This window comes from Dasypus novemcinctus, chromosome 2, assembly GCF_030445035.2.
Source record: "Dasypus novemcinctus isolate mDasNov1 chromosome 2, mDasNov1.1.hap2, whole genome shotgun sequence".
Taxonomy (NCBI): Eukaryota; Metazoa; Chordata; class Mammalia; order Cingulata; family Dasypodidae; genus Dasypus; species Dasypus novemcinctus.
In genome coordinates this window covers 26,195,139-26,213,527 of record NC_080674.1, presented here as the reverse complement: position 1 = coordinate 26,213,527, position 18,389 = coordinate 26,195,139, and positions in this window count along the sequence as shown.

Below are 18,389 nucleotides of genomic sequence, written 5' to 3'. Positions count from 1 at the left end.
ATTCCCCTCTCAATTTGCTGCAGTGAGTTAGGGTTTTTAGGTAAGAGGGTGAAGGATGGGAGCTCTTTCTGGTCAACATGTTGATTTAATAACTCGTGTATGTTGTTGTACATTCTTTGCCCTCCTGGGGGCTGTGCATCACTGTCCTGGTCTGCTGATCCCCAGAGAAGGTTTCTCTGACAGCTTTTGGCTCTTTCTCCATTCTTTTTGTGAGATAGTTGAGTCATGCTTTTTCATCAGACCCCATCTTCCCAGAACAGCTGGTATATCAGTTTTAATAGCATTCTTAGAGTCCAACATTTACATATATAAGAGCCATTGGACTTATTTTATTTTCCTTTTTTCCCCACTTCTCCCTTTTAGGTATGCTCTTTCTACTTAGTGAGATCATATACTTATTTATTATTCTCCTAATCTATGTCTGTGTCACTTTTTATTCTCAATTATACAAATAAATATATTAAATGCTATTTATTATTTGCTCAAGTGTCCCCAGTTTCTTGGTAAGATAAAGCTTATCTTTTTCTAGACTACTGAGAAAGACTCATGGTAATCTTATGCTCATTTCCTTTCAGAATGTTTTCTCTATAGCATATATACTTGAAGGAAAATATGGCAAGTTATAAAGTCTTTGGTGTAAACTTTGTTTTCTTGAGTTTCTTGAAAACACTACTACCCCATTGTCAAGTTTTGTATATAGCATTTGAAAAATATGCTGCCAGACTTTCACACACTAATTTCACACTAAATTTCACACACTAATTTTCACACTTTAATATTTTTGCTTACAATTTCTAGTATTCTTTATCTTAAATTCTAAAATTTTTATTGAAATGTCTCAGGGTTGACCATTCCAGATAATTTTTCATAAGGTTCATTATGGGCCAATTCATTAGGTCTATTTAACATTTTTTTAAAAACTCACTTCTGTAAAGAGTTCTTTCATTATAGTTTTACATATTATTCTGTGTAATTTGCTTTCTTCTTCAATGACTCCAATCACAGATATGTTGGACCTCTTTTGTCTGTACCTCATTTTAACCATTCTTATCTTTGAATCTTATTACTTTTATCTTTATTTCATTTTCTTTTTTGTTTTATTGTCTTTTGAAAAAAATGCCCTACATTTCATTCTAACCTATTCTTATTTGTCAACTTTGCAATATTTTTAAAGTTTTTCATTTCTGATACTTTTTCTTTCTAGTTAGTTTCTGAATTAATTCTCTTTGGCATTATTTCATATTTTTGTGTACTAAACTTTTCAAGTTGTTAAGTTGGCAACCTAGACTTTCCTATTCCATGGGAGACAGGCCCACCCCTCTCAGACTTATGGGATGCAGACCTTACCCTTCCTAATCCTTGGGGAATGTGCTCCACCCTCTCTTACTATGGGATGGCAAAACTCTCCCTGAACAGCAGGTAGGAACGTCCACCCTCTTAACTGCCAGGGCAAACTAACCTTTTTGTACATATGGGTGGATTTCCTCTCTTGGCCCAAGGAGATGTCTTAATTCCAGATCACGGCTTCCATAGTTTACTTCATAAAGCCATTTTCCCTTCCATCTCTCACTTTGAATCCCTTTTAGTCCCCACAGACAGTGGTGTTGTTCATTCAGATCTCTCAAAAAGTTTTTTGGTTTGGCATGCAAGAATCAGGTATCTAAGCCATTAGACAGCAAGACTTTCCACAAGTCTTTCTTGTATAACTGAATTTTGAATCCTGATTTACAATTTCCAAATTCAGTTAAGTCCTCAAATGGGGTACTGTCATCTGAAGGCCTGATTTCTAGAGGCTTGGGATTTCTGGAATTAATTTCTGGTTTCATTATGCCCAACAGTTCAGTTCTCAGTGTTTCCCTTTCATCTAGCATTTTACTATAAACTGCAAGGAGAAGCCAAGCTTCATTCTGCAAGTTTACTTTGGAAAGTTCTTCAGCTAAATGCCCAGCTCACCATTTTCAAATTCTGTCTTTCATAAAACATCAGGAGTTAAGTTTACTATGTTCTCTGCAACTTAAAAACACAGATTGTCTTTCCTCCATTTTCCAATAATAGTTTCATCATTTACTTCTAAGGTCTCATAAAAAGTCTCTTTAGCATTCATGTACCTATCCCTACAGTCTCTTCAAATGAATCTAGGCCTTTTCCATCAAGAGTCTCAGAATTCCTTGAAAAAAAAAAACCTTTTATCCCTTTATAAAACCATTCCAGTATTTTGGTAATTGCAAAAGCATGATACCACTCTCCAGTATGAAATTCTGTATTTGTCAGTCAAAGGGTTGCTGATTCATAGTACCAGAACACTGTTGGTTTTTATAGCAGGTATTTATTTGGGGTAGAAGTTTACAGTAACAAGGCCCTAAGAAATCTAACTCAAGATACCGTAAGAGGTCCTTTCTTACCCAAAGACAATGTTCACCTGTTGAAACAAAATAGTATGCAATGTCAGCAAGGGTTCAGCCTTCCCTCTTTCCTCTTAGGGCTCTGTGGTTCCAAAAGTTCTTCATATCTCAGCTGTAGGCTGGCATAAGGCTCATTTTTCTCCCCAAGTCTCATTTCTTTTCAGGGTCAGCTGCTCTGTTCTCTCTAGAAAGTCAGCTATAGACTATCAGCCTCATTTCTCTTCCTGGGGCCATGTCTATAAAGCACTCTCTCTTCCTGCATATCTGCTTCTGTGTATTTTACTTCTGTGTGAGGGTCTGGTTTATCTCCACCAAGCGGGCAGGGACTCAACCCTGCATGCTTTAACTATATGGTTGAATCAACACCCTAATATTGATTTAGTAAGGTAAAAGTGAAACCTCTGAACAAAATCCAATATCTGTTTTTGGAATTCATAAACAATGCCAAACTGCCACACCATACAATCTATCCAAAGTGTATAATCAATGGTTTTTAACATAATCACAAGACTGTGCATTCACCACCATAAAAAAATTAGAACAATTTCATTAATCCAAAAAGAAAAAGTTCACACCATAGCTATCACCTCTTAATCTCTTTACCTTTCTTCAGCCTTACATAACCACTAATCTAATTTCATCTTTATAAATTGATATATATTTACATTTTCTGTAAATGGAATGATACAATATGTAATATTTTATATCTAGTTTCTTTCACTTAGCTTTGTTTCATTTTATCTGATATTAATATCTTGTAATATTAACATGTATTTTTAGTTTCAAATAAAAATAGTCATGTATGAAATATTACCCTTATTCATATTTCACCCATGTTACATTATTTAGCTTTCCTTTTAGTAAAGTATATGACCTTAGATGATCCCTTTCAACCACTGCCATACCCATATAATAGCATTGCTAGTTACAAATATTGTGTTGTACCTTTCCCTTTACAATTCATTTCTAAAATTTAACACAGATCCATTTTATAAATACTGCACAGTTTAAACCTCAGTTTTCTATTCTCTAAGCTCATTCTATTTTCTGGTGACCCATATTCAAGTTATTCATTCCATGAGATTACACGATACATTTAGTTTATAATAGCACAATCATGCTGTATCTGTCCTTTTGCACCTGTCTTGCTTCACTTAACTTAATGTCCCTCAGCTTCATCCATGTTATCATATGCGTCACGACCTCATTCTTCTTCTTATGTTGCATAAGCAGAAACTGTATATACCACAGTTTTTTATCCATTCATTGGTTGATGGAGACCTGGGTTGTTTCCATTTGTTTCCATGATTATTCCAATCATGAATAATGCTGCTATGAACATTGGTGTGAAGACATCTGTTTATGTCACTGCTCTCAGTTCCTCTGGGTAAGACTCAGTAGTGGTATTGTAGGGATACATGGAAAATCTACATTAAACTTCTTTGGGAACTGCCAAACCGTCCTCAACAGTGGATGAACCATTATACATTCTCACTAACAGTAAATAAGTGTTCCTATCTTTAGCAGTTTGATATTATTGATGAATTACAAAAAGAAATTGGATTATGTTTGTAAACTGATCTTTTCGTCTGGGCATATTAGATTATATTGGATTCACAGGTTTCTTTGATTAAGTAATCATGTGAACCTATTGTGCCAGTAGGGCTTTGAATCTCCACCCTTTGGTGGGTGGGGACTCACAGATAAAAGACATGGCAAAGGACAGATTTGAGGGTTTTTATTGTTAGAGTATTTTTATTTTATTTATTCATTTTAAAAAAATATATTCATTAAAAAAATATGAGGTCCCCATTCACCTCCACCTCCCCCACCCCACAACTCCCCCCCACAGTAACACTTTCCCCCATCATCATAACACATCCATTTCATTAGGTGAGTACATCTCTGGGCATCGCTGCACGCCATGGCCTATGGTCCACACCATAGCCCACACTCTCCCACGTTCCTTCCAGTGGGCCATGGAAGGACATAGAATGTCCGGCATTTTTCCCTGCAGCACCACTCAGGACAACTCCAAGTCCTGAAAATGCCTCCAAATCTCATCTCTTCCTCCCATTCCCTGCCCCCAGCAGCCACCATGGCCACATTTTCCACACCAATGCCACATTTTCTCGATTATTAACCACAATAGTTCATGAATAGAATATCATTAAGTCCACTCTAATCCTTACTGTATTCCTCCTTCCTGTGGACCTTGGCTTGGTTGTGTCCATTCCACATCTATGTCAAGAGGGGGCTTAGATTCCACATGGATACTGGATGCAATTCTCCTGCTTTCAGTTTTAAGCACTCTAGGCTCCATGGTGTGGTGGTTGACATTCTTCAACTCCATGTTAGCTGAGTGGGGTAAGTCCAATAAATCAGAGTATAGGAGCTGAAGTCTGTTGAGGCTCAGGGCCTGGCTATCATATTGTCAGTCCAGAGATTCAAATTCCCTAGATATATCTTAAACCCCAGCACCAAACACAATTCCAGTAAAGTAGCATAAAAGGCTTGTGAAAAGAGATCACATCTGAGTCCAGCTCCATCACGCAGAAACACCAGCTCCAAAGAAGGGCCAACTGACATGGCAGTGAACTCCATCTTCCATGACCATAGAACCTGTGGGTCTCTTTAGCCCTCAAAAGGACCAATACCTGGGGTTGTATCTACTTTATCTGTCTCTGAGACTCTGCTCAGCTGTGCATAAGGGCAATCCTTCTGACAAACTCCAGACTCTTTTTTAGAGACTCCTAGCCATATAAACTCATTTGTCCTTTCCATTTCCCCCTTACTTTAGCTCAAACAGCATTTTTAACTCCTGTTTTATATGTAGACAGGGATATTCTGCTGGTCCACATCGAACCTTTCATTCAAGGTCATTTTCTAGTTACGTCATCAGCTGGTACTTGGTAGTGATCCCTCGATGCCAGGGAGGCTCATCCCTGGGTGTCATGTCCCACAATGGGGGCAAGGCATTGCATTTACATGCTGAGTTTGGCTTTGAGACTGGCCACATTTGAGTAACACGGAGGCTGTCAGGAGGGAACCCTTAGGCACAGTGCTGCTCTAGGCCTTGTTCTTATTTCAGGTGTATAGGCTCACAAGCATAGTCATTAGTATCAGGGGGTTACTGTTGGATCCTCATTCCTTCCTGGTCCTTGCCGTTACACTTGGGGGACTGCCGCTGCTCCCCTAGGGACCACGACAGAGCCCCCCGCCCCCGGCCAGTAACCCAGTACCCCCTCAGCTGTTGTTTTTAATTGTTTCCACTATGAGTATATCCAAATATTTCCATGCACCCTGGACACATGCCCTTTATAACTCCCTGTCAACCATATGTCCCCTGTCAATAACATCCCATGCTAGTATTCCTCCGCTGCCATTGTTGAACCACTCTGTGATCCAAAACTTCCTGAACAGTGAAGCCCAATATAATGTCAGGTTCCCTTAATAGTAAAATGGAACATAGCGATGAGTTTAAAGGTTAGATATAGAATATATATTGATTTGGAAAAATTCTGCATCCTATCTTTTTCTTTTCTTTTTCCCCTAATTATTGAGCTTCTCTTCACAAGAGCCTTAGGTCACACTAACTCAAATATACAATATATAGTAGTCCCACATATCCATTATAAAACCTTTTCCCTTCCACAGAGATAATCTTTTAACTTATTCATATCATATTTACTGAAACTGACATACAGATATTGAGACAATAGCTTTCAAACAAGGTAACATTTGTGTTTACATTGTGGTTTATACTCTGAACGTGGCTCCTCAGGAAATGAAGATTGACTGTCACTGTGGGCCCCAAGGGGAGGGGGAAATAGATATCGAATAGATGGAACCAGAGTAAATGTGAGGGCAAGGGAAGTGTTTCACAAGAGTACACAAGGATGGATATAAAACATGTAATATTACACCAAAAACATATAGGGGACAACAGACTAATAATGTAAACCATCATGTAAAACATAGGATAACTAAAAAATTTATTGTTGGAGTTTTGATGTTGGAGTTTGATGCTGAAGCTAGAGCCCCAGGGAGAGAGACAGAGCCATTCACCTGATAGTCTACAGCTTACCTTGTGGAGAAAAGAGAGGAGCTGAGCCCAGAGGATCTCAGGAAGCCTGAACCCTTGCACACATTGGTAGCCATCTGGCTCCAACACATGAAAATAGACTTTGGTGAGGGAAGTAACATATGCTTTATGGCCTGGTGTCTGTAAGCTCCTAACCCAAATTAATACCCTTTATAAAAACGAACCAATTTCTGGTATTTTGCATCAGCACCCCTTTGGCTGACTAATACATGATCTCTCCACATCCTCTCCAACACTTTTAATGTTCTGCCTTTTTATTTGTGGCCATTCTAATATTTGTGAAATGATATCTCATTGTAGCTTTGATTTGCATTTTCCTAATCATTACTGATAAACATTTTTTCATGGTTTTGTTTTGCCATTTGTATTTCTTCTTTGGACAAATGTCTATTCAAGTCTGTTTCCCAATTTTAATTGGGTCTTTGTCCTTTTATTGTTGAGTTGTATGATCACTTTATGTATCATGGATATTAAACCTTTTCAGGTATGTGATTTCAAGATATTTTCACCTTTTGTGTCACTTTCTTTTTACATTTTGACAATGTCCTTTGAGGTACAAAAGTGTTTCATTTTGAGTAGGTCGCATTTAAATTTTTTTTTTCTTTTGTTGCTCATGCTGTGGCTATAAAACCCAAGAAACCACCACCTACCACATGATCTTTAAGATGTTTCCATATGTTTTCTTCTAGTAGTTTTTCTTGTCCTTGATTTTATATATAGGTCTTTGATCCATTTCAAGTTGATTCTTGAATAGAAACTGAGATAGGAAACCTCTTTCATTCTTTTGATTATGGATATCATAATCCATATGAGTTTTGTCCCATTAACATGGACTTGATAGGTTTGTCAAAAACCAGTTAGCCATAGAAATGAGGGTTTATTTCTGCACTCTCAATTCTATTCCACTGATCATTGTGTCTACCTTTATGCCAATATCATGTTGTTTTGACGACTGCAGCTTTGTAATATGTTATAAGAGTAGGCAGTGAAAGTCTTCTTTTTCAGAATTATTTTGGCTATTCAAATGCACTTTTCCTTCCAAATAAATCTGGCAATTACTTTTTCTATTTCTGTAAAGTAGGCTGTTGGAATTTTGATTGTTATTGCATTGAATCCATAAATTAGTTTGGGTAGGACTGATATCTTCATATTTAGTCTTCCAATCCATGAACATGTAATGTCTTTCCATTTGTTTAAGGCTTCTTTGATTTCTTTTAGCATCCTTTTGCAGTTTTCTGAATATAGGTCCAGTACTTCCTTGGTTATACTGATTTCTAGGCATATGAGTCTTTTTTGTTGCTATTGTGAATGGAAATTTCCCCCCTGATTTACTCCTCAGATTTTTCAATATTAATGTATAGAAATGTTACCTATTTTTGTGTGTTGATCTTGTATCCTGCCACTTTGCTGACCTAATTTAGAGGCTTAAAAGTAGCTTTGGTGTAGACATTTCAGAATTTTCTAAATTTAGAATCATATCATCCATAAATAGTGAGAGTTTTACTTCATCTTTTCTTATTTGGATGCCTTGCATTTATTTTTTCTTTTCTGATTGTTCTAGCTAGAACTTCTAACACAATGTTGAATAACAGTGGTGAAGACAGGTATCCTTGCCTTGTTCTCAAACTTGGAGGGAAAACTTTCAAACTTTCCCCATTATGTACAATGTTGGCTGTGGGTTTTTCATGTATTTATAATATCGTTGTATTTTCCTTCTATTTCTACTTTTCTACATTTTTATCAAGAAATGATGCTGGATTTTGTAGAAAGCCTTTTACACATTAATTGAGATGATCATATGGGTTTTTTCCCTTCAGTTTTTTTTAATGGGCTAACGGTGTTTTTTTTGTTGTTTTTTTTTTTGTTTTTTTTTTTATGTTGAACCACCCTTGCATACCAGAAATAAATCCCACTTGGTCATGGTGTATAATTCTTTTGATATGTTGTTGGGTTCTTTTTGCAAGTATTTTGTTGAGAATTTTTGCACCTATGTTCATTAGAGAGATTGGTCTGTAATTTCTTTTTCTTGTAGTATCTTTATCTGGCTTTGGTAAAGGGTGATGTTCACTTCATAAAATGTGATGGGTAATTTTCCCTACTCTTCAATTTTTGGGAAGAATTTAAACAAGATTGGTGTTAATTCTTCTTGAAATGCTTGGTAGAATTCACCTGTAAAGCCATCTGGATTTTCCTTTTTGGGAAATTTTTCATGACTGATTAAATCTCTTTAAATACAATTGGTTTGTTAAGTTTTTTTTTTTTTAATTTCTTGTAGAATCAGGGTAGGTTGTATATATCTAGAAATGTATACATTTCATGTAGGTTGTCTAATTTGTTGGTATACAGTTTCTCACAATATCCTCTAATGATCCTTTTATTTTTGTGGTGTCAGTCATAACTTCCCCCATTTCATTTCTGATTGTATTTATTAACATCTTCTCTCTTTTTTGTATTTGTCTGACCAGGCGTTTGTTAATTTTATTGATCTCTCAAATAACCAGGTTTTGGTTTTGTTGACTTTCTCTATTTTTTGTTCACAATTTCATGTATTTCTGCTCTAATTTTTATTATTTCTTTCTGCTTGCTTTTCTTTTTCTAGTTTCTCCAGTTTTCAATAAGATCTTTGATTTTACCTCTTCTTACTTAAGATTGGAGTTTAGGGCTATAATTTTTCCTCTCAGCACTGCTTTCATTGTATCCTTTAAGTTTCGATAAGTTGTGTTCTCATTTTCATTTACCTCAAGATATTTACTAGTTTCACTTACAATTCCTTCTTTGACCCACTGATTGTTTAGTTGTGTGTTGTTTTCCTCCACACATTTGTGAATTTTCCCCTTTCCCATCTATTATTGATTTTCAGTTTCATTCCATTATGATCTGAGAAGGTTCTTTGTATAATTTCAAACATTTTATATTCATTAAGACCTGTCTTGTGACCTAATGTGTGTGTTCTATTCTGGAGAAAGATCTGTGAGCACTTGAGAAGAATATTTAACCCACTGATTTGGGATGCAACATTCTGTATATGTATGTTAGGTCTAGGTCATTTATGACTATTAGGTCTTGCTCATATATTAAATCATATATTTATCATATTGTTCCTTGTTGATTTTCTGTCTAGTTGTTCTAGCTAATGATGTGAGTATTGTATTAAAGCCTTCAACTATTATTGTAGATATGTCTATTTCTCCCTTCAGTTTTGCCAGAGTGTGCCGCATGTATTTTGGGGCACCTTGGTTAGATGCATAGATATTTATGACTGCCATTTCTTCCTGGTAGATTTTTCCCTTTCATTAATCCTATTCATTATTAGTAATCCCTTTATATATATACAAATATATAAAATCTTGTTGTTTCTATTTCTAACAAGAACACTGATGAACACATTGTTATAAATTGCCATAAGTTTAGTGGCTTAAATCAACACCAGTGTATTAAATAACAGTTCAGTTCAGTAGTTCAGAAGTCTGGCAGATGTCTCAATGGGTGAAAATCAAGGCATACACCAGGATCAATTCCTTTCTGTGGACTCTAAGAGAGAATCATTCCCCTGTCTTCTCTAGCCTCCAGCATTTCTTTGTTGTGGCTCCCAATCTACATCTTCAAATCCAGCATGGTGTATTGAGTCCTACTCACATTGCTTTAAAGTTCTCTTCTGCCTCCCTCTTCCACATTTAAGGAAGCTTATGATTACATTGGGCTCACATGATAAATCCAGGATAGACACCCTACTTTAAGATCACCTGATTTACAACCTTAATTCTATCTGCAACTTTAATACGATTATGCCATGCATGATGGTTGAGTTCATGTGTCAACTTGGCCCAAGTTATGGTGCCCCATTGTTTGGTCACACATGCATCTGTCTGGTTGTTACTGTGAAGATATTTAAATTATCAGTATGTTGACAGCATCTGTGAGTGATTATTTCTACCATCAACTGAGGAGACTGCCTTCAATAATGAGAGAAGTCTTATCTGATCTTTGGAAGGCCTTAAAAGGAGAAGTATTTATCACTTCAATCATTATTAGGGTACTTTTATTATTTTAATAATAATAATAAAAAAAAAACAAGAAAATTCTTCATCTCTCAATCTGTTTCCCCTTCTGTACATAGCTGTTATTTCTGGATTATTTCATCAAATACCATTGATTGCACACCTTGGATGAACTGTGTTTTAATAATATGTAGCAATAAAATTAATATGTTTTTAAAAAAGGAGAAATGTTGATTTCAGTAATCAAAAGGGGAAATTTCCATTGATACTTAAGCCAATCAGCTTCTCCTATTCATTGTAAACCTTCACTGGAGCTCCCAGCTTGCAGCCTATCCTATTGAATATGGACTTGTCCATTCCACAGTACTGTTAGAAATTTCCTATAAAATTCTCATATTTACGTAGTATATGTATCCTCTTTCCCTAGAGAACCCTGACTAATACACAATGTCAGGTAACATATGGAGAGTTTCCAGGGATTAGGATGTGGACATCTTTGGGAGCCATTTCTCTGTCCACCACAAGGCCAAAGGATTCCAGTTTTTAAAAGCTCCACCCATCTGTCAGTTTAAGGAAATTTTTATTTAGTTCATGACCTTGTTGATCTTGACTGTAATAGGTGAAGCTAAGGGATTTGGGCATCTTAGTTCTACTTCATTTCTGTAGTATTCTTTACCGCCTCCCTTATTTCAGCTTTTCCTTCTTTGGAACCATTTTGCTATTTATGACATTCATCTTTTGAGGGATGTTTCTCCGTGTCTCTCACTTCTGATCTTGGTCTTTTCCAAGCTATCTTCCTCTAGCTGGTGCTATGAGCTACAAGGTACTAGGCATGCATTTATGTTTTGTCATTTACTACTGGGTTTTTTATAGTTAAAGTTAATGTAGCTTGAGAGCTGATCTAGGTCAGTAGTTGAGCACCTGCTTCCCATGTACAAGGTCCTGGGTTCAATCCTCAGTACCTCCTAAAAAAAGTTAATGATGCTAATTGAATTTATACCGTGTCAAAGTTTTCCTCTCCACATTCTGCTTTTTCAAGGAGTTTTCTCTCTGTGCCACAGACTTGTAGCAGTGGTGAGAGTTCTATTAAACATTTATATTTATATCTTTACTTTGAAGTAATAAACATTTAGTAGTAATCTCTGTTTCTTAGTAATGCTGAATGTTGGAACCCCCTCTGTGTGTGTGTGTGTATGCATACGTTTAACTACCCTTTGGTCTTATGAATTTTGTGGTAGGATGTGCAGAGGGAATCAATTGCAAGCAACTACTGTTACCCTTCAGATCCAAAACTCTTTTGTATGTTTTTCTTTACAACTAAAGAGCTGACACTCTTTTTGATGCAGTATAAATGCCATGGTATCTTTGCTTGGTACTACAATATAATGATAAAGATGGATTTTAACAGTGTTTTTATTATTTGCTTTCTAAGTGACAAACTTTATGTAGAGTCAGTTTGTATTTATTAAACTTTTAAGTACTTGTCAAGACATAAAACTAGCTAAAATGAAACATAAAAATGATTTAGGAAAGAAAAATATGTTGTTTTAATACTAAGTAAAATTGCTATCATTAGAATATATCAAAAAGAGCTAAAAGGCAAAACAAAAACATGTCATATGCAAATTCATATATTCATCTATTAAAAAGATCATGCAGAGACATGAAACAATTATTTCATGTCCTAATTTTCAGTCTCAATTTCCTGTTTAAATAACAAAGCTCTAAACTAAATGATCTCTATTTCAACAAATTTATTTTTATACCTAATATCTTGAATTGTTTTTATTTACATAATTGCTTCTTATTCCCACTTCTTGTTTCCAATATCATTTTTCTTTCTAAATATACACATACATACACATACCAATGAATACTTAATTTGTCTGTTTTATTAGTTCTGCATCTCTTTTATAGGTATTTCACATTGCTCATGGACTTTGACTATGATTGTTTTCATATGTCATGAACCTATTTTAATTCCACCTAAATCTTGTTATCTCTAGCTATTAATATTTAACTGGAGCTGGGAAACTGGTGAATGTCTAAGTTCTATCACACCCTTTCATTTAAAATTAAAGCATTGTTTTTAACTATTTTTATTACAACTTGTCATGGAAAATACATTTTAGTTTAGTTTTACTTGTACTTATTTATAAAAATGTTTTTTTACATGCCTATAAAATACTAGGTGCAATCTGACAATCTGGAGATAAAGAATGAACAAACAAGGCAAATATGTATGTCTTCTTTTAATTAATTACACATGAGTCTATATATGCATATATGTTTAAAGACTTAACTTACAGAGAATTTATGAAATGATACCTACCATTCATAATATGATACACCTTGATATTTTCAATTCACTATCATTATATTTAAATACATGATCCTGAAATAGTCTTGTAATGAACAAGTAAGTTATGAGTAGCGCTTTAGTAAATACCATTTGTTTGGAGAGGAAGAAAGGGCTTGACTGCTCCCATTTTTTATCCCCAGATTTTCCCATAATGCTGAAGAATCTTTCATCAACTCATTGCAAGCACTACAACATCCCTAGCTTGCAATCATCTGTTGTACTTAACAAGTAAACCGGTAAATGATTCATGCCAAGGATCTGAATGTGAGTACAAAAGAGAGAACATACAGAGATACCTAACTTTATATTTTGCTGGTACCTAGTTACCCACGTGAGCTTCAGATGGCTCCTGTCACTCCCATTTTTACTTTTTTATCTGGTATTGCTGATCTTTTCTTTTCCTCAGTGAGCCAACAGGTAGGCAAAGATTCCTCGATCAATTTGCAGAGTCATAAAGGCACATATTATATGATTTTCCCAACCCACCCTCTATAAATAATTTGCAGCCTCTGTGGAGTGTGTTACTACAACAGTGAGTCTTGGGAAGATAGGTTCAAGGCACAACAGAAACTTACAGCAAACGATCCCTTTGTTGCCCAAAATAGAGTCCAGAAAGGGCACACTTTCTTGTCATTTCCATAGTACAAAGATTGCAAAAGAGCAGGGGAAGAAGTCTCATTATGGGGTGGGCAAAAGCTGTTCCAGATCAGTGTTATTAGAGGGCAGCTCCACACACCCCACTTCACAATAGAGAGACGTTATCTATGCTATTGAGTGTGGTTTTTATCCACCTCCTGCGGGAGAGAGCCCTGCCAGATGTTCTGATAAGCATATAGAATTGCTTGTTCCCAGTTTTGGAGTGTAAATTCTGGCAGGGCCTTTTCATTGGACTTAACATCTCCCCCAGGTTGTGGATAGCACACAATAGACAAGGAGGCAGTTTGGGGGAAGATGGCTACTCAGCATGTTTGTGACTTCCCCAGAGAAGAGGGAGGTAGGTGAAGTCTGACTGATGGCTGTTTAACAGGTGTCTGTGATTCCCCTGTCTCTTGTCCTTCCCCACTTTGGAGTGTGTGGGGGGGTGGTGGTGTGTGAATTCTTCAATATTGAATCCCATTCTTCATATATGAGTTTCCTAATCTTCCTAAAATCTTTTTAGAATTCAGTGTGAGTTACTAAATCCAGCTCTTTCAATCCCACCCTCTCTCCTATAGATTCAGGAATGGAAGCTGAGAGTTGATGCAAATTTGCCCTCTGGTCAAAAACCTGAATGTTCATTCAAGTCTTCTTAACTGACAAATTCTATCATATTATTGCTAAGCTAAGAGTTTCTCATTTATTTGAGGAAAGTAGATGTGATATTTTAGGAAAAATATTTTGATTAAAGGAAATAATAGTCAATAATTACTTTGTGTGAAATAAAAAAAACCAAGATATAAAATTTACATCTACCTAGCAAGTTTTAATTATATTTATGATTGGCTATAATCATTAAGATAATTTTTAGTATTATTACACAAAAAGGAAAACAACACATTATTATTCTCTTGCTATAATAGAGAAAAGAAAGCCAAATATTCTGCCTTAAAATAATTAAGAATAATAGGCCAAATCTACCTCCTTAAAAATTGTCTCCATAAACAAAATCATTAACATATTAAAACATGCTTTATATTATGTAAATAGAGAGACCTTGTGATTTAAGTGTGGAAGAAAAATGACTGCAATATTTAAACTGGTAAATAAACTTTTTAAGATGTAGTTGAATACTTTAATATGCAAATAAACTCTTCAAAATGTACTTGAATAATTGATGAACATTCAGCCTTTAAAATATGTGTTTAGACAGGTATTTTCTTGCTTATTCTCAAAGATCTTTTTAAAATTTATTTGAGTTTCTTGATGGGATTATTATACACACACACAAATATATCTACACACATACCCATATATATATACACAAACATATTTCTACATGTTCACTTATAATGCTGCTATATAAAAAAATAACTATATATCTATATATTTTTATATAGATAGATATATAATGAGTGTGAATTTACATATAATACATCACTGTAAGAGTTTTCTGTTCATAGATTGAATTAATTATTTTTTTTTGGAATAAACTTTTAAAAATAAACTATAATTTAAGTATAAAGCTTGTGTATGCAATGTGTAATTTCCACTCCAATTAATCTATGAATCATTTCCATCACACAGTATGTTTGCCCATGTCCCATTACAGTAAATCTGTGCACCCCATTGCCCCAGTGCAAACTTCATTTCTGATATCACCATTGATTAGTTCTGCCTAACATTACAAAGCTTTATAATGGATCCATGGCATTAAGTCTGTTTTATTGCTGAGTATGAATTGTATTAATCTGTTGCAATATCTTTATCCATTTTATGTTAATGGATATTAGTGTTATTTTTCTCTATTTGATTACTATGAATGGAGTTTCTATGCTCATTCTTTTTGGAGTAATTGCTAGTTCAGAGTTTTTATGAAGAGAGATTGATGAGTCATAGTATAGACATATGTTTACTTTTAAAAGAACAGCCAAACCGTGTTTTGAAGTGATTGTAACATTTTATACTCCCTGCAGGAACAAACGTGAGTTCCAATCCTCCATTCTTGACAACAGTTGGTACTGTCAGTCTTTAACTTTAGCCATTAAAGTGTGTATGAAGTAATTTTTTGGTGGTTTTAGTTTGTGTTTCCCTTATGACTAATACTTTTGATCATTTTTCATGTGACTCAGATACCTTCCTTGGGACAAGTCTTTTCTAGTCTTTTTTTCACAGTTATTAATGTATTTGTTCTCATTATAAAGTTGGAATACATACTTACACATACACTTTTGGTATACAATTCTTTTGGTAGATATACATGTCTCGTGTTTTCTGGCAATTTGTGGCTTGCCCTTTTATTTTATCAATGTTATTTTTTGAGAGACAGAATGTATAATTTTGATAAAGTTCAATTTAGCTCTATTTCTTTTGTATTTATTGATTTCAGAGTTTTATCTATGAAATCGATACCAACTTAGGGGTATATATTATTCTGTTTTCTTCTAAAGAAAACATTATGGGTTGAAATTTATGTTCAAATCAATTATCCATTTCAATTTAATTCTTATACTGTGTTTGAAGTAGAGTCAAGATTCATTTTTCCTTCACATAAGCATTCAATTATTTTAACAAGATTTGTTGGAAAGACAAGCTTTCAATTACTGTAGTATTTATCAAAAACTTTAAATAGTATAAGTAGTATAAGTCTTTTATTTTGGCACTTTTCATTTGCATATACATCTTTAAATCAGCTTGTCAGTTTCTACTAGGAAACCTATTGGATTATTTATAGGCTGACCTCAAATCTGTATATTATTGTGGGAAAGATTTAGTAACAATATTGAATCTTTAAATCTATAAATTGATCTATCGCTCCATTTATTTAGGTCTTTAAATTATTTTTCCCATTTTGTAGTTTTCTTTGTGGTGGTTTGCCATATTTATTCATAAGATTCTAAAATTTATATTTTAAATATTTAATGCTATTATAAATGGGATTGTGTTAAATTGTATTTTTCAACTAATATTGCTAGTATACTCAAATACAATTAATATTTAAATTAACTTTTTATTTTACAATGTGATTAAATTCATTTATTAGTTTTTATTTCAGTTTCCTAGCTGACAAAACAAATAACATGCAATGGGGTGGCTTAAACAATGGAAATTTATTGGCTCACATTTTTGAGGCTAGGAGAAGTCTAAAATCCAAGGGTCATCAAGACCTTGCCTTCCTCCTGAAGACTGCAGTGTTTTGGGGCTTGCTGTGAGTGATCTTGGCCCTTGGCTTTTCTGACACAGGTCAGTGTGCATGGCAGCCTCTCCTAGCTTCTTCCTTCTCTTCCGGGTTTTGTTGATACTCAGTTTCTGGCTGTACCTTCTAGCATTCTCTCTTTCTCTCTGTGATTTCCCGTATTATCCCAACAGTAATCAGATTAAGACCCATCCTGATTCAGCTGAACCACACCTTAACTGACATATCCTCATCAAAAGGTCCTTTTTACATAAATTTACACCCACAAGAATGGATTAAGTTTAATTACATGTTTTCTCAGATACATAGCTCTAAATTACCATAATACTGTCAGATTTGTTTGGCTGATGAATTAGTATTTGTAAAAGCAATCATTTTCTGTAAATAAAGACAATTTTCTTCTTCCATTCTGATGTGCATAAATTTATTTTTCTTTACTTTTTGCATTGACTAAAAACTTCAGCACAATAGAAATAATGACAGCAGAAATTCTTTCTTTGTTCCCATTTCAGTGAATTTGTGGTCCGTAAGTATAATGTTGGCCGAGGGTTTGCCATGAATATCCATTTTCATATTGAAGATGTTCCCTTCAATATATAGTTCATTGTTTATCATGATTGGGCTTTGAAACTTGTCAACTAATTTTCCTACATCTATTGACATGATCATATGGATTTTATTATTTATTCTATTAACATGGAAAATACATTAATTGGTTTTAGATGTTAAACAGACCCTTCTAAGTCGTTTACAGATGTCAACTCATTAAATTCCTATAACATCTTAGTGAGAGAGATACTATTAATTTGCCCTAGGTCACTCAGATAATAATTTGTCAAAATAATATTTGTCACTGGAAGTTTAAAACCTGAATCTATTCTCTAAACAGCTAGTATATATGATATTAAAAATGTCTAATCAATTACATGCATATAAGCATTTATTATTTTCATGAAAAATACATATAATAAAAATCTGTTGTACAAATATAGTTAGATATAAGCATTTTGAAACTTTCAAATTACACACTATGCTAAAGATCAAACACTTTCTTAAAGTATTGAGTATTTGAGGAAATTATGTGTATAAACTCCATTACCTTAAACAGGAAATAACAAATATCTCCTCTTGTCAAAGATCCTCCTTTCTTTCAATTTAATTTGGTTATTGATGAGAAAAATACAGTATTGTTTAAAGACTCACTGTTTTGTTTGGCAAGCATTTAAATATATGAGTATATTTTTAAAACCTAATGAAGATCATTTTTTTAAATGTGAAAAATCAGACATTGTAACAGGTAAGCCTGTTTGAATAAGATTTTCATGGAATTCATCAGGCAACTTGAACATAACTTTTATTCAATACCAATTATATCAAAACCACCAGATGATCATAGAAAATTAAAAATTGAAATAGTAACATTTGAATTTTTCATACTAAATAAGATAATTTTTGTGTTTTTTTTTTTTAATTTATTTCTCTCCCCTTACCTCCCCCCCCATCCCAGTTGTCTGTTCTCTGTGTCTGTTTGCTGCGTCTTCTTTGTCGCTTCTGTTGTCAGCGGCATGGGAATCTGTGTTTCTTTTTGTTGCGTCATCTTGTTGTGTCAGCTCTCCATGTGTGCGGCACCATCCCTGGGCAGGCTGCACTTCCTTTTGCACTGGGTAGCTCTTCTTGCGCGTGGGACTCC